Raw genomic sequence first — 21,056 nt, forward strand, 5'->3', positions numbered from 1 at the left:
GTTATACCAGATGCAGAACTGTCTCCTCCACCCTTGAGCTGAGCTTCAGAGCTCACAAACTCTCCATTGTCTAAATAAGAAAAGGAAGAGACTCTGAAGGTCTCTACTAGAGAATTGGCACATAAATATATTCTAAACCTAAAGAATATAGAACTAGTGAGTACAGGTGGTTATAGGTAACAATTTACATTAAGTCTTTTGTACTAAGCAATTGGTCTATTCATATTCCTTTGAAGAGAAGCCATTACCATCTCTTATAACATCAGTGAGTCCAGTGGAAAAATATTTGGTCAATATGGTTAATGCTTAGACAGGAGGACCATAGCCAGATGCTAGGACACTGAGAATTGATACTCTCAGGGTGTGGACACTCTTAAGGGTGGAAAAAATAACTTCAGTCACTACATAGTTTATCTCGAGTCTGGACATACCGCACCTACACTAGTCGAGATGGGAGAATGTCAGGTGTGCGAGTGATCAGAACCCAAGACAACGTATTTATTGATAAACACATCAAAATGAAGAGGAACATCGAAGATGCTTTTAAATAAATACAATGGGAAAAATTGTCAAAGCACAAGGTAAGGTTTAACACAGCAAGAATGTGTTAAGCCTTGATTAAAATAGTATTTTTATTAGTAATTTAATAACGATCAACAAGTTAACAAGATTGTGGGATAAGAGGGGTACAATTCTTTTTTTTTCTTTTTTATTTAAGAAAGGATTAATTAACAAACCATAGGGTAGGAGGGGTACAATTCCACACAATTCCCACCACCCAATCTCCATATCCCACACCCTCCCCTGATAGCTTTCCCATTCTCTATCCCTCTGGGAGCATGGACCCAGGGTCATTGTGGGTTGCAGAAGGTAGAAGGTATGGCTTCTGTAATTGCTTCCCCGATGAACATGGGCATTGACTGGTCGGTCCATACTCCCAGTCTGCCTCTCTCCTTCCCTAGTAGGTTGGGTCTCTGGGTAAGCGGAGCTCCAGGACACATTGGTGGGGTCTCCAGTCTAGGGAAGCCTGGGCGGCATCCTGATGACATCTGGAACCTGGTGACTGAAAAGAGAGTTAACATACGAAGCCAAACAAATTGTTGAGCAATCATGGACCCAAAGGAGAGGAAGTGTTAGGGGGATACTCACTGCAAACTCTAGTGTACTTCTGCTTTCAGGTATATATTTTGCAGTAGTTTACGGATACGTGTGAACATATGCTCTCTCTCACAAAAACTGGTGTATATCTAGGTTTTGGGACTTTGTTAGAAAGTGAACCACCTGAGATGGAATTAGAGTATACTATGAAAGGAAAGGTCTCACCCGAGTAATGAAGCTGAAGGGTTGTCATTCCACACGTGAAGTCTCTGGACACAGTCTCAAGTGAAGCATGTTGAGGTGGCAATCATTGTGTTGGTTAGGTTGTGATCGGCAGATGCAATATTATTTGATATGGATTGGGAGAGGCATACGGGAAAGTGGGCCCTATCCAATGGTTCCAGGACTGGGGGAAGTAGAGGCTCTATAGTGGAGATGTGAGGTTCCTGCTGTCTTAGGGTTCCAAAAGACATAGTTAATGTTATCATCACATTATTGGTAATTGGGTTAACTTTGAAAAGTCCTTTTGTTAGGGTTTGCTGTACAGTACCCAGTATCTTGTATATAGCTGTGCTATTGGTTGCTTCTGATCTACTTGGTCTAGGCTTTTGAGAGAGTCTGCATATCAATTACACAGCCTATATATTAAAAAGATTCAGTTTGTTTTGAAAAACTTTGAGACATACAATTAATTTTCCCAAGAGGGGTACAATTCTGTACAATTCCCACTACCAGATTTTCATATCCTCTCCCTTCCATTGGAAGGTACTCCTTCTAGGGGTATGGACAAAAGATCTCTATGGGGAGCCGAAGGTGAAAGGTCCAGCTTCTGTAATTGATTCTCAGCTAAACAGAGGCATTGGCAGGTCGATCTATATCCCCAGCCTATTTCTATCTTTCCCTAGTGGGGTAGGCCTCTGGTGAGGTGAGGTTCCAGGGCGCATTGGCGAAGTCTTCTGCCCAGGGAAGTCAGGTTGGCATCATGGTAGCATCTGAAACTTGGTGGCTGAAAAGCATTGATATAAAGCAGAACAAGTTGTTTAATAATCAGGAACCTAAAGGTAAGAATAGAGCAGTTGCGATTTGGGGTCTTCATATTGGAAAAAGCTAGGAAGTCTGATTTAGGTATATTCCCAGAGGCCTATGACTTTATTAGTATTTAATTGAGCCCGACAGCTGACACGCAGGTGGGCTGAAAGTATTATCTAGGAAGATGTTGCCAGAGTTAAGGATCAGACTAGGGAGCTAGATAAGGACAGAGATATGAGAAAAATATATAAACACTGTGAACTATAAGCCCTGCCGATCTGACCTTGGGCCCATGTCTATCCATATTTAGCAAAGGAGTCTGTGTAACCTCTGCATCCCTATCAGTTTGAGCTATCATTTCATGGTCACAGCTAGGAACATTCTAGGCTATATTCATTTCAGAACCAGTCTTATTCAAGTGCAGAGTGTGTTGACCCAGCCTCCAGTTGAAGAGTGGAGCAATTTCTATCACTGTTGTTCTGCTTTGAGGGCAAAGTCCTGTAGAGGCCCACAAGAGGGTTTCTGATATTGTTCCTGAGGGATATGAACATTGATGGTGTTGAGAAGGATCTGATAGAGGTCTAGGCCTATCACATCTATGTGGGAATCTCAGGATGCTCTGACTAGGGCCCTGGATGATGGGTAGCCTGGCAGTGACCAAAAGGACCTTCATTAAAATGTGCCAGTCTCTTACCCTTATCCAGCTTCCATAATCCTTACTTTATCTGACAAGGTTATACTTAGAGCGGTTGAGGGGAATGAAATACGAAGCAGATAAGGAGGGTATCTAGGTCTAATTTGAAAATATTGGATTAAGTACTTTATGTTGTATTTTTTAGGTCTTTCTACTTGCTTGCTGCATTTACTGAGCCACTGTAGACTACTGTACACTTCTACCTAAAGGGATATATTTTCCCACAGCTTATGGATGCATGTGCACATGTGTCTTATCTTGTGGGCCCTGAATAGGCTGAGTCTATGAAATGTTGATTCTCCTAAAAGCTTAGACCAGGAAAGCAGATGCAACTGGTGGCATTACTTTATAAGATATATATAACACCAAAGGACAAATTTTGGTGAGGTTGTGTATGATACAGCAAATCCTAACCATGGGATTTTCAAAGTCAACCCAATTTCCAAATAATATGATTATAGCAATAACTATCTATTGCCTTCTCAAACCCTAAGACAGCAGGAACCTCTCGCTTCCTCTATAAACCCCAAATTTCCCCCAGTCCTGGATCATCTAGGGTGGGGATCACTTTCCAGCATGCTTTTCTCAATCCATACCAACTGATACTACATCTGCTGATCCAACCTATTCAATGCAATCAGTACCACCTCGGCATGCTTCACTTCAGAATGTGTCCAGAGAAGTCAGGTGTGGAATGCCAACCTTTCAGCCCCATTACTCAGGTGAGACCTTTCCTTTATCATAGGAATCCTTAATTTCCCCTCTCTTATTGATTATAGAGTATTAACACTATTCTTCCACCCAAGGTCTGTGTACCTACCCCCACCTCCCTACAGTGGAGCTGAAAAATCTATTCTTCTCCACCACCCTCCAGCCCTAAAGTTTTGCTTTTTTTTTTTTTTTTTTTTTTTTTTTACTTTGGTGCATTACTCCAAACTCAGTCAAATTCTGCATTTCATTTCACTTACTACTCTTCTTTTTCATCTGCTGTTTATGAATGGTATCATTCCATATTTGTTTTTCTCTTTCTTTTTGTCTTACTTAATATAATTCTTTCTAGTCCTATCCAAGATGGGTTGGAGAAGGTGGATTCATTATTCTTAATAGCTTAGTAGTATTCCATTGTGTATGTATATACACCAAAACTTTCTCAGTCATTCATCTGTTTTGGGACACCTGGATTGCTTCCAGGTTTTGGCTATTATGAATTGTGCATCTGTGAACATGGGTGTACACATATTTTTGGATGCGTGTGTTGTGTTCCTTAAGATATATACCTAGGAGAGGGATTGCGGTCATAGAGTAGGTCCACTTCTAGCCGTCTGAGAGTTCTCCAGACTGCTTTCCAATAGTAGTGCAGGAGGGTTCCTTTGCCTCCACAACTTCTCCAGAATTTGGTGTTGCTTTGGTTTCTTCTGTCAGACTTTCTCACATGGATAAAGTGGTATCTAATTGTTGTCTTTATTTGCATTTCTCTGACAATCAGCGACATGGAGCACATTTTCATATGTCTTTTGACCTTCCATATATCTTCTGTAGTAAATATTATTTTCATATCCTCTGCCCACTTTTGGGTTGGGTCATTTGATTTTTTGGTGCTAAGTTTGGTGAGCTCTTTATGTATTTTGGTTATTAAACTCTTGTCTGATGTATATCATATAGAGAACTCCCATTCTGTGAGGAATCTCTTGATTACAGTAGTCTTTATCTGACAGTCGTTAGTCAGGTACAATTTCTTGATGCCTCAAGAAATGCTCAGCTCACTCAATTGTGCATAAACCCTCAAATAAACAACATGGTATTTCATCACATAAAACAAACTAAAACCCCAGAAATCACTGTTGATTTTACACAGCCTACTACCATATCTAATCTGCTACTAAGACTTGTTGATAAGTCTACATATCTCTCAAGTCTATTTATTTCTTTTTATAACCATAGCAACTATATAACCATAGCAACTGTTCTAATGCAAACTCATCAGCTCTGGCTTGAGCTACAATAGACTCCTAATGGTATCACTCTACACGTAGCCATTCTTATTTTTCTCAAATCTAATTTCATTGGCTGAAGTAATGATTTTTCTTCTAAATGTAATTCTAACGTGTCAACACATTCCTTAATAATCTTCATTTAATTTACATTGATTTTGAAGTCTGAAATCATGCAAGACTTGCTTCCAATCTACTTGCTTAAGTTCATCTCAGAATAAGAACCTTTCACCATTTGCTTTCCTGAACACTGCTTGTTTTTGTTCATAACATGAACCATCTTAAAGTTTGCTAGAGAATTTGAAATTATTTTTATTTATTTGTATGTAATGTATTTTCCTTTTTTCATTTGTTGCATTGTTAGGAAAGTCATGATGTATTTTTGCATAGAAAAATTACCTCAGAAACTATTACCAATAGTGTACCTTCAGCTCATTTTTATTTCTCAAAGTGATTCACTGATTTATGCTATGAGAATCTACAACCTTTTTAACCTAGTCAGAATAAGCTCATGTATTATTTTATTACACAATGAAACTATTCTGTTAAAATTAAACTTGTAATTTTTTTCAGTTGATCACCACATATGCCACTTTTTAGTTTCTACTGACAATAAAAACAGATTTTAAGCCATAGTTTGTCAGTTCTATTCTTCAGTGTGTTCCACAGAAAAATTGGAATGAATGTCTAGTAAAATGTTCTTTGTAAATTATTTCTTTGTATCCTTATTCAAAAACTAGAAACTGGATAAAACACAAATAAATATTCAACTATAAGAGAATAAATAAATGTGGTGTGATATTTTACAAAATGCATAAAATGAGACTGAACTACTGATATATCTACCAATGTGATGGGATTTATACATTGTTGAACAAGAGCGTTCATTATACAAACTGAAATTTACTCCTGATAAAACCAATAGACATTCCCACCAGTAATGCAAGAGGATCCCTTTGTCCCCACAACCTCTCCAGCATTTGTTGCTGCTACCTTTTCTGGTGTATGACATTCTCACAGGAGTGAAGTGGTATATCTCATTGTTGTTTTTATTTGCATTGATGACTTGCAGCATTTTTCATATATTTATTGGCCTCTTGGATCTTTTCAATGGTGAATATTCTATTTGTATTCTCTCTCTATTTGGGGGTGGGGTCATTTTTTCGTTGTTGTTGTTGTTGTTGAGTTTGTTAAACTCTATATATTTTGTGTATTATCCTCTTGTCTGATGTATGGCATGTAAGGATATTCTCCCATTCTGTTAGAATTCTCTTTGTTTGAGTGGTGGTTTCTTTTGCTGTTCGGAAGTTGGTTTTTTTTTTTTTTTATTTGATGTAGTCCCATTGATTTATTTTTGTTTTAGTCTTCTTTGTTATCGATTCATATCATTGAAGATGCTTTTAAAGTTTAGACAGAAAAGAGTTCTGCCATTGTTTTCCTCTAAGCATCTGATCGTTTCTAGTCTAACATCTAAGTCCTTGATTTGGAATTTAATTTTATGTTTGGTGGTGCGGTTTCATTCTTCTGCATGTTTCAACCTATTTTTTCCAACACCATTTGTTGAAGAGATTCTCCTTTCCCCATTTAATAGTCTGAGCACCTTTGTCAAAGACTGGATGCCCATAGGTATGGGGGCCCACCTCTGGGCTCTCAATTCTATTTCACTGGTCAGTGTGCCCATTTATGTTCCAATACAAAAAGTTTTAATTACAATGACCCTATAATACAATTTGAGAATGTGATTCTGGGAATGTGATGTCTCAAATTAAATTCTTTCTTCTCAAGAGAGTTTTGGCAATTCTGGCTCTTTTCTGGTTCCAGATAAACATTTGTAACATTTGTTCTATTATCCTAAATAATTGATTGGGATATTGATGGGGATAGGATTAAATTTGTATATGGCTCTGGGTAATATATTCATTTTAATGATGTTAATTCTTCCAACCCATGAACATAGAGTATCTTTCCACTTTTTTGTGTGTTTTTCTATTTCCTTGAATAGTGACTAATAATTTTCAGTATATGTCTTACATTTCTTTCGTTAAGTTTACTCGTAGTTATCTTACTGATTTTGTTGCTATATGAATTGATATATGGATTTCTTCTTCTAACTTAGTGTTTGCATAGAGGAATGCCACTGGCTTTTGTATATTAATTTTGTATCCTGACAATTTGTCTGGTAATTTCCAAGAGTCTCCTGCCGGATTCTTTAGGTTTTTCTATGTATACATACTATCATATCATACTGAGAATTTGAATTCTTCTCTTTCAATTTATATCCCTTTAATTCCTTGCTCCTTCCTGCTTGCTATGGCAAGAATTGCAATGTTGAATAGCAATGGTGATAATGGGTGGCTCTGTATAATACATAATTTGAATGGAAATGTCTTTAGTTTCTTACCATTGTGTAACAGGTTATCTATCTTGAGGAAATTTTAATCTATTCCTATTTTTTATACTGTTTTGATTATGAAGGGCAGTTGGATTTTGTCAAAGGCTTTCTCTTCATCTATTGATATATGTGGTTTTTAGACTTGCTTTTATTGATATGGTGCATCACATTGATTAATTTGTGTATATCAAAATAACCTTACATCTCTGGGATAAACCTCACTTGTTTATAATGAACAATCTTTAATATACTGCTGTATCTGGTTGGTAGAATTTTGTTCAATATTTTAGCATCAGTGTTCATCAGAGATATTGGTCTGTAGTTTTCTTTCTTTGTGTATCCCTGTCTCCTTTTGATATTAAATGATGTTGGCTTAGCCCTTTTCCTGATGAAAGTTCTATAAAGATCTCCCCTTCTGTAGAATATATTTTTGTTTGATGATAGTTATATTTGTGGTGCAGAGTTTTTTTTTTAATTTGATATCCTATGGGTTTAATTTTGTTTTGTTTTTCTTATTATTAGACCCAAGTCTTTCTTTTTTTTTCTTTTCTTTGTTACCAGAGTACTATTCAGCTCTGGCATATAGTGATATGGGAGATTGAACCTGAGACTTTGGAGCCTCAGACATGAGAACCTTTTTGCATAACCATTATGCTATCTACTCTCAACCAGACCTGAGTCTTTAAAGATACTTCTGAAGCATAGATCCTGAAGTGTCACTGTGTTCTTCTATGTACTCAACAGTTTCTGGCCTAATTTCCCTGTTTTTGATCCATTTGGAATTAAAATTTTAGGCTGGTTATATGCAGCATTTCAGTTTCATCTTATACATCTTAACCGGTTTCCCAACACTATTTTTGAAGGGATTCTCCCTTCTTCATTTAATGTTTTAGGTTCTGTTGTCAAAAATTAGCTGTCCACAGGTGTATGTGTTTTACTTCTGAACTTTTAATTCTCTTCCACTGGTCTCTAAGTCTATTTTGGTTCCAGTACTAGACAGTTTTGATTATAATGTTCTTGTAGTATATAAGTGTTTTGCCTCCAGTCATTTTTATTATCTCAAAGTTACTTTGGCAATCCTAGGTATTTTCTTAAACTTGTGTACCTTTTGTTCCATTCCCTTATGTCACATTGACTGTGGGTCTGGTGATAGCAAAGCTGGACTCAGAGAGACATAAGTTATGTACTCTAAGGGGTTTCCATGGAATATGTACACCTATAGAAGGGGAAATAAATAACAGACCACTCTTTTAGGGCTAAAGTCTTTTTTTTACAGCAAGTTTTACAAGACATCATGAATTCTAATTTATAAAAGAGTTGATTCAGCAGGAATCAGGACAAACAGTGGTATGTGGGAAAACAGTTTTAGGATACAGAAAGAGTTAGTTCATATACATTGTAGACATTTTTTTTGTCACTGGGGCTTGGTGCCACTTCTGTGAATCTACAGTTCCTGGTGGCCATCTTTTCCCTTCTTGTTTCTTTCTATTTCATTTGTTGTCATTGTTGTTCTTCTTCTAGCGTTTGCCCTTCTTCCGTAGCCAGTCAACAGCATCAGGTTGATCCTGATGTAAAGTTTCGAGACCTCCTTTGAATCTGGAGAGGTGGCAGTCGTTGACTATGTGGGTCATAGTCTGTCTGGAGCCGCAGGGGCAGTTCGGGTCATCTCTGGCTCCCCAGCGATGGAACATAGCTGCGCACCGGCCATGGCCTGTTCGATAGCGATTGAGGAGGGCCCAATCATAACGTGCTAGGTCAAAGCCGGGTTGACGCTTGCAGGGGTCTGTGATGAGGTGTTTGTTCTTTACCTCAGCTGACTGCCAGCTCTGTTTCCAAGAGTCTGGAACAGAGAAGTTCAGTGTAGGCGTAGGGGACCAGATTGGGTGACGAGACGTCAAGCATTGGACAGGGTGGGCGAAGATCCCACGTATGTTGTCATTGTTGATAGGACAGAGAGAACTTGAGAGGAAAGGGTAGATAGAGAGGAGGAGAGAAAGATAGACACCTGCAAACTTGCTTCACCATTTGTGAACCATGGATCCTTCCTTTGGGGAGGGGGCTTGAACCTGGATCCTTAGCATAATGATATGTGCACTTAACCAACTGCACCAATATCAGGTGCCAACATTCTAAATCTCAAGCCAGGATTTTTAGTGTTACTATGCCTCCAGGAGCTGCTGTTTTTTGTTTTGTTTTACTTTTTCCTCTTTCAATATCAGAGCTCAAGGATTAATCATGGGACTGTTGCTTCCTCAGAACTGTTGTTCTTTTAGCCCTGTCCATGCTTGAGGAACAAAGTAGGTAGCTTACTGGGTCCAGGGTTTTTGAGGTGTTGAGTTAAACATTAAGTGTACATGAAGTATGAAATTGTCAGAAATCTGCTTGGAATGTTCTGAATGCCTTAAAGAACCTTGATAGGGACCACACAAAATCCATGTAAGGCTCTGGGTAGGATGGTCATTTTGATGATGTTCAGTCTTCCAATCTGTGATAGCAGTATGTTTTTCCATTCTTTCATTTCACTCTATTTCCTTCAGTAGTGATTCACAGTTTTTGGTATACAGGTCTTTCACTTCCTTTGTTAAGATTATTCCTAGATACTCTATTGCTTTTGCCAGTATAGTGAATAGGATAGATTTTCTAATTTCTTCTAATTTAGTGTTTGTGTAGAGGAATGCCACTGATTCACAAAACAATATAAAGATAAAATCACTGGCAAAGAAGTAGTATGGTTAGTACTAAAAACTGAAGTAATCCATCAATAAAAAATAACAAGCAATTCAATGAACTTGAATGGTAAAGAAAAAAAAAAGAAAAGAAAAAAAGGAAAGAAGGAAGGAAGAAGGCAACCAAGCAAGGAAGAAACATTATTTAGGACTAGTGAGATCACTCACTTGGAAGCACAGCATAGGTTCAAGCTTTGCCCACACAATACTAGGGAAAGCTTTGATGCTGTACTATTTTTCCCTTTCTATTTGTGTCTATCTCTTGCTTTTTCTTTCTCTCTCTGAAAAAGTCAGCCTAGCATGGTGAAGGCCCAGAAGCAAAAAAAAATTATTATTTAAAAAATCAATACAAAAACAGTGATTCAATAATAAATATTGAGGTGCAGGGTATCTGGTACGGCACAAGCATTATCACGCTCATGAATCTAAGTTAAAGTAATTGGTCCTCACTTGTTGGAAGAAGTTTCACAAGTGAAGGATCAATGGTGTGTCCTTCCCCTTCTATATTATTCCTTCTCCCTTTTTTTTTGTTTGTTTCTTGACCCTTTATCAAATAAAAATCACCAATAAGGATGGTGAAGTGGTACAGACACTGAGCCCCAGCAATAACCTTCATGACAAAAAATAAATAAATACGTAAGTAAATACTGGTAAGTACAGTATTACATTTGAAGACTTTAATAAACTGTTACCTAAAATGAATGTAGCAGTCAGATAATTTAAATACTAGTGAAATATTTACAACATTTGACCCCTTACTAAGATGAAAAATAAGTCTCAAAAATTCCAGTGATCAATATTATAAATCTTTTAACCACAATAGTATTATATTTCAAATCAGTGCTTAAAAGACAGGCTACGGAGTAGGGTGGTATGCAGCAGGTTAAACCCGAGTGGCGCAAAGCTCAAGGACCAGCGTAAGGATCCCGGTTGGAGCCCTAAGCTCCCCACCTGCAAGGGAGTCGCCTCACAAGGTCTGCAGTGTCTTTCTCTCCCCCTCTCTGTCTTCCCATCCACTCTCCATTTCTTTCTGTCCTATCCAAAAACAACATCAATAATTACAACAATAAAACAACAAGGGCAACACAAGGGAATAAATAAATCAATAAATATTAAAAAATAAAATAAAAATTAAAGGACAGAGCAATATAAGTATGTCTGGAAATTATAAGATTATTCAACCTAGGATATACAGAACACATGCTGCCAGGAGACTCTTAGATATTGTATAGAGGCCTTATCAGAGTATCCTTATGTCATTTGTTGCATCCAAACTGATATTGTGTTTATGGGATCTAGCCTCAAATTAGGGAGGCAATAGACCTGTGAGTTTAGGTGAAATTCCAATTAACCTTAAGTTTTACTGTATTTTAATGGTTTGATGTTTATAATAGAGGTTGACATAGGGGATGATAATTGTACATATATATTTGCCAGTATATCTATTGGTCAATTGTATACAGTGTTTCTTCTAAAAATTATCAAAGACTAACAATAATGCTTAGACTATCAGAAAAATATAAGAGCTATATCTTACTGTATTTTATGTAGTTACTTTAGAAGATATACTGATTGAAGGAAGTGAAATAGGGGTTATGAGAGGAGGGTGTCTAGGCCTAAACATTTAACAAATATTTGATTAGACTACTTACAGTGCTTTCTTTAGGCCTTTCTACTTGCTTGATGAACTTATTAGGTCTAAGTGTAAACACAGTGAACTATTAAGCACTTTTACTTTGAGATATATAGTTGCTTTTTATTTATAAATACATGTATACATATACCCATTCCCTAGGCCCATATTCCCTAGCCTATATTGAGGGTCTGTAATTTTGTTAAAGAGTGCACCATATAAAATGGAACTAGGTAGTCCCATGTGGTAGGACAAGTCTTACCAGATTGGAGTTGGAAGGTTGACATCTCAGGTTTGGCATCACTGGGTACAAACCAATGTGAAATGGCAGTGTCAGCTTGAAGTGGCATGTTGGCCCTGCATGTATTGACTTAGTTGAGGTCAGCAGAGGAAGTATAACAGGGGAAGTGGTCAAGAAAATAGGCATCAAGAAATACAAAGTCTCAGAGGTTCCAGAGTTGGAACAAACAGATTTTAAAATGAATGGGCATGTTTCCTTACAGCCTTAGAGTTTAAGAATGTAAAAGATTACTATTATAGCCAAGTTACTTGGGACCTTGATTTACTTTGCAAATTCCATATTAGGATATACTGTATTATACTTGACCTCACCATGATTTATGTCATTTAATACTAGATGCTAATAACCATATCATAGATACTGACAGGACCAGATGATTCTCATCTATCTAGTTTAAGGTTGTAGGTAACTTAGTATTTGAAAAAAAAAAAGTCATTTTTTAGAAATACGTTAACAATTTCAGCCCAGTGTCAGAATTCAATAGATTTACAAACTAGAAACATTAAGTACTTAAACTAAAGGAATATATTCTCAGAACTGAAATCTAGGCAGTTAATGACCTTGAGACTTTTTCTTTCTCCTGACAAATTAAATAGTGATTTATAAGGTTATAAGTTAATAGGAGGATAATTTAACAAAGTTCGCATCACCAACAGTCCGTTTCCTATCTCCACACCCCTATAGTGAACCTGAAAATCCACCCTCCCTTCAGAGTAGTGTCTATTACACTGTACACAAGATTCAGTAACCCAACCATCCAGATGTAAGCCACTGCCAAATATCTCTGCTGTGCAACCATTGTGACTCATTAGAGGTTACCCAGTGAAAAACTAGAAAGCATAAGCATTCAGTATTAAACTATTCTTTATTGTAAAGGAAAGACTATAATTCCAGTGATCCCCATCTCATAACCCTGGTGCAATTGAATTTTCTATCTTTAAGTGGGGTTTCTATGACCAATATAGATGCATGAGTGCTCAAATTTCTGTAAATCACATGAACCTATCCTCAATCTCAGCAGATCCACTAATGGCTCTGACAGTGCTATTTTTAGGGCCCTTCTAGTCATCAGTTTGGTGAACAGCCTATGAATTTTGCTTAGGAAAATATTACTGCATCAGGTGATATTGACGTTGTATAGTATGAGTCAAGATTTTGGACTAATTTATTTTGAGAATAAATAAATTCAGAGTATGCGTTCAAGCTTGTTTATTATTAGTTTTTTAAGATATTAATTTTAAATATTTTATTTATTCATATATATTTTGGACAGTGACAGAGATAAATTGAGAGGGGGAGACAGAGACTGAGAAGGTATAAAAAGACACCTGCAGCTCTGCTTCAACTGCTGTGAAGCTTCCTCTATACATGTGGGGACTAGAGCTTTGGACCTGGGTCCTTGCACATTGTAAACTGTACTCTTCACCGGATTGCTACTGCTCAGTGTCTTGAGCTTATTCATTCTTAATGCAATACTTTCATACCTTCCAATCTTCTTCCTTGTGTGGTGATATCTGCCACGTTCTAGAGAAGATGGTTTCCCACACATCTGACAGTTGGATTGATTTTTAAATATTTATTTACTAATTTATTTATTTTCAACAGAGACAGAAAAAAATTGAACGAGAATATAGACAGAGAGGGAGGAGTGGGAGGTTCTCTACATGGTTAAGTTATAATGTACAAGGACCCGGTTCAGGCACCCAGTCCCCACCCACAAGGGGGTGTCTCTCTGTCTCTCTTCTGTTCTATCATCTCCTTCCCTCTCAATTTCTGGCTGCCTCTATGCAACAAATAAATAAAGATGGGGCCAGGCAGTGGCACACCTGGTCAATTGCACACATTACAGTGCACAAGGACCCAGGTTCAAGCCCCTGGCCCCCACCTGCAGGGGGAAAGCTCTATGAGTGATGTAGCAAGGCTGCAGGTGTCTCTCTATCTCTCTGTCTTTCTATTGACCCATACCTTTCAATTTCTCCCAGTCTCTGTGCAATAATAAATAGATAAAAATATTTTTAAAAAATAGATAAAGATTTAAACAAGAGAGAAAGAGGAAGAAAGACACCTGTGTACCTGCTTCACCATTCATGAAATTTCCCACATGAAAGTGGACCAGAGTACTTAACTATTGTGTGTGTGTGTGTGTGTGTGTGTGTGTGTGTGTGTGTGTGTGTGTGCGCTCTACCAGGTTTACCATGTCCAAAGGACCCCGTCCCGGATTAATTATTTTGCAGGACAGATGTGTGCTGTTTTTACATGTAGAAAGATTGTTTTCTCAAGTGCTCGTCACATGACCTAGTAACATATGGGCAACAGAAATCTAGTCAATCAAAAGACACATATTGGGAGTCGGGCAGTAGCACAGCGGGTTAAGTGTAGGTGGCGCAAAGCTCAAGGTCCAGCTTAAGGATCCCGGTTAGAGCCCCTGGCTCCCCACCTGCAAGGGAGTCACTTCACAGGAAGTGAAGCAGGTACACAGGTGTATCTCTTTCTCTCCCCCTTTGTCTTCCCCTCCACTTTTCATTTCTCTCTGCCCTGTCCAACAAGGACGACATCAATAACAACAATAACTACAACAAAAAAACAAGGGCAACAAGAGGGAATAAATAAATAAATAAATTTAAAAATTAAAAAAAGAAGACACATATTTAGTGGTTGAGTAAATAGTTCAGCTGGTAGAAATAGAACTTTTCTTTCAGTTGTTATATCAGTGCTCCAGTTTGTCTCTTTCAAATCATAGTAAACTCTCATATGAAATGCTCTCAAGCAAACTAAATAAATAAATCTTCCCTTAAATGAGAAGTATTTGCTAGGAACCTGCCTGGCAGGGACTCATATGTCTGTAGCCCAGCAAGGGAAGTGATGCAGTGAATAAAGCACTGGACCTTCAAGAATGAGCTCCTGAGTCTCATCCTCAATTCTGCATATGCCACCCTGATGTTTGCCCTCTCTCTCACTGACTCATAGAGAAATAAAATATTTTAATAACACTTACAAAAAGAATTGCAGTAGGTGAAGCATCTTTCAAACTTGATGGGATTTATTTTTTTAAATAAATACATTTTTAAATTTTTTTTAATTTATTTATTCATGAGAGAGATAGGAGGAAAGAACCAGACATCACTCTGGTACATGTGCTGCCGGGGATCAAACTCGGGACCTCATGCTTGAGAATCCAGTGCTTTATCCACTGCGCCATCTCCCGGACCACAGGGGATTTATGTTTTTAACAGCAGAGCACACAATGGTTAAAGGTGAGAGTTAGGGCAATTGCTCTCTCTCTCTCTCTCTCTCTCTCTCTCTCTCATGGTTTTCATACTTTACTAGCATGTGGTGCCTCAGCAAGGGTCTTCAGTCTGATTTTTGAGGTAATGGACCCTACTGGTTGATCATTCAAATATATTAAGGTCATGGAAGGTTAACTTTAGTCCATCAAGCCAAAGTAGGGGATTTATGTTTTTAACAGCAGAGCACACAGTGGTTAAAGGTGAGAGTTAGGGCAATTGCCCTCTCTCTCTCTTTCTCTCTCTTTCTCATGGTTTTCATACCCTTCTAGCATGTGGTGCCTCAGCAAGGGTCTTCAGTCTGATTTTTGAGGTAATGGACCCTACTGGTTGATCATTCAAATATATTAAGGTCATGGAGGGTTAACTTTAGTCCATCAAGCCAAAGTAGATGTACGTGTTAATAATTTAATCTGATCCAGATCACATCAAATGGATGTGGTTCACAGATAACAATATTTATACACCTTTCCCATATTTGGGAGCTACTTTCTTCCCTGATCCAGGTTTCTGGTCTATTTTCCAGCCATGACATCAACTCCCCAGACAATAACTTGGATCCACATGCATATCAGATTTCAGGTTCAGGGGAAAGAAAAAAAACTAGTATAGCCACAGGCCCTTTGGAATATACCTAAAATATGCCTACTAGCTATCTATAAAATGGAGACCTCCACCCCACCCCCAACTCTTCATTTGCACTATTCCAGCCTTTTGGTTCATGATTAGTCAACAATTTGTTTGACATTATATGTTAACTCTCTTTTCAGCCACCAATTTCCAGATGCTTGCATGATGTCAACCAGACTTCCCTGGACAGATGACCGCACCAAGGTGTCCTAGAGCCCCACTTCCCCAAAACCCCACTCCACTAGGGAAAGAGAGAAGCAGGCTGGGAGTATGAATCTACCTTTCAACACCCATGTCCAGCTGGGAAGCAATTACAGAAAAGAGACCTCCCACCTTCTGTGTCCCACAATGACCTTGGGTCCATACTTCCAAAGGGTTAAAGAATAGGAAAGCTGTCAAGGGAGGGGATGGGGTATGGAATTGTGGTGGTGGGAATTGTGTGAAGTTGTACCCCTCGTATCTATGTTTTTTTGTCAGTGTTTCCTTTTTATAAATAAAATTTTAAAAAATTAATCTGGTGCTATAATGTTCTCTTCTTTTTTTCTCTGCCAAACCTGTTATCTGTTGATTCTAGGAGAGAGAGAATTTTCACTCAGTGTTCTTGTGCTCAGTCTTCCATATTAAGATCTTAAAATATGATCCCTTATAAGGATCCCGGTTCGAACCTCGGCTCCCCACCTGCAGGGGAGTCGCTTCACAGGCGGTGAAGCAGGTCTGCAGGTGTCTATCTTTCTCTCCTCCTCTCTGTCTTCCCCTCCTCTCTCCATTTCTCTCTGTCCTATCCAACAACGATGACAACAACAATAATAACTACAACAATAAAAAAAAAAAAGATCCCTTGACATTGTGCAGTTTCTGAGGCTATCCAAGCATAGCACTCTGCTTCTCTCATTCTCTGTTACAAGTGGAAAAGAATTAAAAGTGAAGATACCAATATCTTCATAAATTCAAGTCAAAATAATTAACTGTAAAACTAATGTTTCATGGGAAAATTTTATAGATAATGAGAGTTTTGTACTATTTTTATAAAAGAATATGAAAACATAGATATGAAACGAATATGAAAACTACCTTAAAATTTAATAGAAAAGATACCAAATGCAGAAAAAAATTAACAAATTTAATGAAGGATATACAAAACCTCAAAGATAAACATTTGAAATACTTTTAAGGAAGCAAGGGAATATTTGGATACATAGGGAAGTTTATGATATTTCTGGAAGTTAAGGCACAATATGTTACATTAATTTTTACAATTTTAATCCATAGATTTTATGCAGTTCCAGTAGGAATTATTAAGTTTTTTTTATGAAGCTCAAAAAAGTAAACACTAGCAGTCATATGTACAAATTGACTGTGAAGAACAGCCTTGAAAAATATACCAAGGATTTATAAAAATATGCTACCTAAGATAATATCACATTTGATGAGGTCACTTCATTTCAAAACTTGAAGGAATCATGGTGAATAAGACAAGCCAGAAAGAGAATGATCAGTTCTAAATTATCTCACTTATAGGTGGAACTTCAGAACAAAGGGCACTGAAGGGAAATATAAGGTAAAACTTGGACCAAAGCAGAGTACTCTGAGGAAGGAGAGAAAGGGATGGGATAAAAAGACATAAGTGTCATGGTGTGTGTCCTAGACACCTATCAAGGGGAGATGAGAAGTTGTGCCTGTATGTTAAAGATACGACTGTAAATCCATGACTTTCAAATAACAACCAAAAAAAAATCCAGTATCACATTTATATAATAATAAAGAAACAATAAAACAACATCAGGAGTCAACAGAGCCAAATATATATCTGGAATTTTTACAGGAAATCAAAAATCTATGAAGGAGCTATATAGTTGAGCAGGTTTTTGTTGCTGTTTGTTCATTATTTTTTACATTTAAAAAGTAAATTAATTTAGAAGCAAAACAAGTTCAAAGAATTGATGACTTAGATGTTGAAAAGAAGCAGATTTATTGGATATAAAATATCTTGTGCCATGAATATATGAAAGGATTTCTTCAAAGAAGTAAGACTAATAATAATAAGAGTGAAATTAGGTCTGGGAGGTAGCTGAGGGTCTAACTTGTATACATAAAGAGCTGAGTTCTCTGTCAGGATATACACCAGATTGATGGAATATTTCTTTATCACTCAGTTTCTACTTAATTAATAAGTTCTTTAAAATAAATAGTAAAAAAATAATGAAGAGAGGAGTAAATTTAATGGTGTTTTTAAAAAGAAGGACCTTTTTTGACAGAATTAGAGACAGGCAACAGAATGGTAGAAACATTTGGTTTTAGCTTGGAAAATAGTATAATATGATTAAGTAAACTTTTAGTAATTTGAAAACTTTTTAATATGTATAGGAAAATGACTTATTTAAAATTAGCTGCAAAATAGGAACATGCAAATCTCAGAAATATAAATGCCTTGTTCAGAAAACAGTCTTAATGACTACTAGCAATAATGCACAAAAGACAGTAATAATAGACTTCTCCTCCCTATCAATCAAATTGACACATAGTTTACAGTTTTGATGTCAGATTTTGTGAAGGTGCAGAAATAGTGCAAGCATTTCACAAGACAAAATTAATGCTACTTCAGTGTACAAAATATGAATTGTAGAATATATATATTAGCTCCTATGATTATGATTAATTAGCAACTACCACCTAGAAGCTGCTGGGTGTTCAAATATGCAGTCTCTCTTTTTTTTTTTTTTGTAGGATAAGTAAGATCACATGGCTTGTCTTTTTTCCAGAATTCATATCCCATCTTTATGCCTTGTCTCTAGTAGATATTCTTCATAAGACCCTAAAGGAAATTAGTATTTCCTTGCCAACCTGGCCCCCTCTCTGTCCCCTGGTATCCCCTCTTTTTTTTTTTCTTTTTTAAATTTGTGGAGGAAATCCTCCTTCCTCTGAGGAAACATTACTTGACACTTGACATATACATTGCTGTATATGATAACATAACTTTTTTTTTCTTTTTCTTTCTTTTGCTTTTTTTTTTTTTTTTGCCTCTGCTTCTGGTAGCTACATTTTTTCCTTCTAGTTTTATAGGACAAAATAAAATTGAGGGGACTGGATGGTGGCACACCTGGTTGAGTGTATGCATTACAATGTTCAAGGACCCAGGTTCAAGCCCCCGGTCCCCACTGCAGTGGGGAAGCTTCACAAGTGGTGAAACAGAGATGCAGGGCGTCTCTCTGTCTCTCTCCCTCTTTATCTCCCCCTCCCCTCTCAATTTCTCTCTGTTTCAATCCAAAATAAATAAATATTTTAAAAGTACATATATACCTTTAAAAAATAAAATAAAATTTAGAGGGGCAGGAGTGACAGAGAGAGACAGAAATAAAAAGAGATACCTACAACACTGTTTCACTGCTAGTAAAGCTTCCCCCTACACATGACTAGAAGGGGTTTGAAATCCGGCCCTTGCTCATTGTAACATGTGTACATATACGGTACACCATAACCCTACTCTCAGTCTGTCATTTTTTTTTTAGTCAAAGAAAGATTCTAAAATTTTTATCCATTTCTTTCATTTCATATATATATATATATATATATATATATATATATATATATATATATATATTTTCTAGACATGTTACTTCTTCATCTCTAGTTTGCTAGGTGAACATTTAACTTGTTAGCTGGAGAATTTTATTCTATTTTAAAATACTTACTATATGTGTTGCACATGGGCAACCCTTAATAAATAATATTCTTTTTTTTTTTTTTTGCCTCTAGGGTTATTGCTGTAGTTCAGTGCCTGCACTACAAATCCATTGCTCCTGGAGGCCATTTTTTCCCTTTTGTTGCCCTTGGTTTTTTAAATTTATTTATTTTTATTTATAAAAAGGAAACACTGTCAGAAACTATAAGATAAGTGGGGTACAACCCCACACAATTCCCACCACCAGAACTCCATATCCCATCCTCTCCCCTGATATCTTTCCTATTCTTTATCCTTCTAGGAGTATGGGCCCAGGGACATTATGAGGTGCAGAAGGTGAAAGGTCTAGCTTCTGTTAATTGCTTCCCCACTGAACATGGGCATTGACAGGTTGAACCATACTCCCAGCCTGCATCTCTCTTTCCCTAGTGAGTCTGGGCTCTGGGGAAGCGGGGCTCCAGGACACATTTGTGGGGTTGTCTGCCCAGGGATGTCTGGTTTGGCATCATGGTAGCATCTGGAACTTGGTGGCTGAAAGAAAAGTTAACATATAAAGCCAAAGTGTTGACTAATCATGAACTTAAATGCTGGAGTAGTGCAGATGAAGACTTGTGGGTCTCCATTTTGTACATAGTTAGTAGGCCTGTTTTATTTAAATTCAAAGGGCCCATCACTATACAGAATTTTTTTTTCTGTGCTTGACATCTGATATGCAGGTGGGCCTACATAATTATTTGGGGAGATGATATCATGACTGGAAAAAGGACCATAAAGCTGGATCAGGGAAGAGAGTAGCTCTCAAACATGGGAAGCCCTTGTTTTTTATCATTGTTGTTGTTGTTAATTTTGTTATTGCTGTTGGATAGGACAGAGAGAAATGGAGAGAGGAGGTAAATACAGGAGGAAAGAAAGAGACATGGCAGACCTGCTTCACTGCTTGTGAAGTGACTCCCCTGAGGTGGGGAGAAACCGGGATCCATAGGCTAGTCCTTTTCTTTAGGCGCCATGTATACTTAACCCGCTGCGCTACCGCCCAGCCCCCAATAAATAATATTCTAATAGAATTGGAAAAGAAACCATCAGAAATGATACTAGAATGTTTCTATTGCCTGACATTAGCTGAATAATGTTCAGGCATAAAATACACAATTTTATCAGTCTGCTAGAGAAAAAGTGTTGAAAGGTAAAGAAATTTGGGAATGAAAAAGAAAGAATAGAGTATGTGATTTGGTTTGAGTGACAGAATGATTCCAAGAAGAGTAAATTTCTTAAGACTATGACAGAATGATAATTAAATTTTTTAAAGGGGACTGGCAGTGGCACACCATGATACAGTGTGCCAGGATGCAAGTTCAAGCCTCTGTTTCCCACCTGTAGGGGGAAAACTTTGTGAGCAGTGAAACAGTGTTGTGGATGTCACTCTTTCTCCCCCTCTCTACCACCCTCTCCCTCTCCCATCTCAATTATTCTGTCTTTATCCAAGAATAATAATATAATAAAATATTAAGAAAAGAAAGTTCTTTAGACTTGTAGAATTTAAGGAACTCCATGAAAGAGCTTCATTTCCAGTCAATATATAATAATTGCAACTGGGGAGTC

The sequence above is a fragment of the Erinaceus europaeus genome, chromosome 11, assembly GCF_950295315.1.
Source record: "Erinaceus europaeus chromosome 11, mEriEur2.1, whole genome shotgun sequence".
Lineage (NCBI taxonomy): Eukaryota > Metazoa > Chordata > Mammalia > Eulipotyphla > Erinaceidae > Erinaceus > Erinaceus europaeus.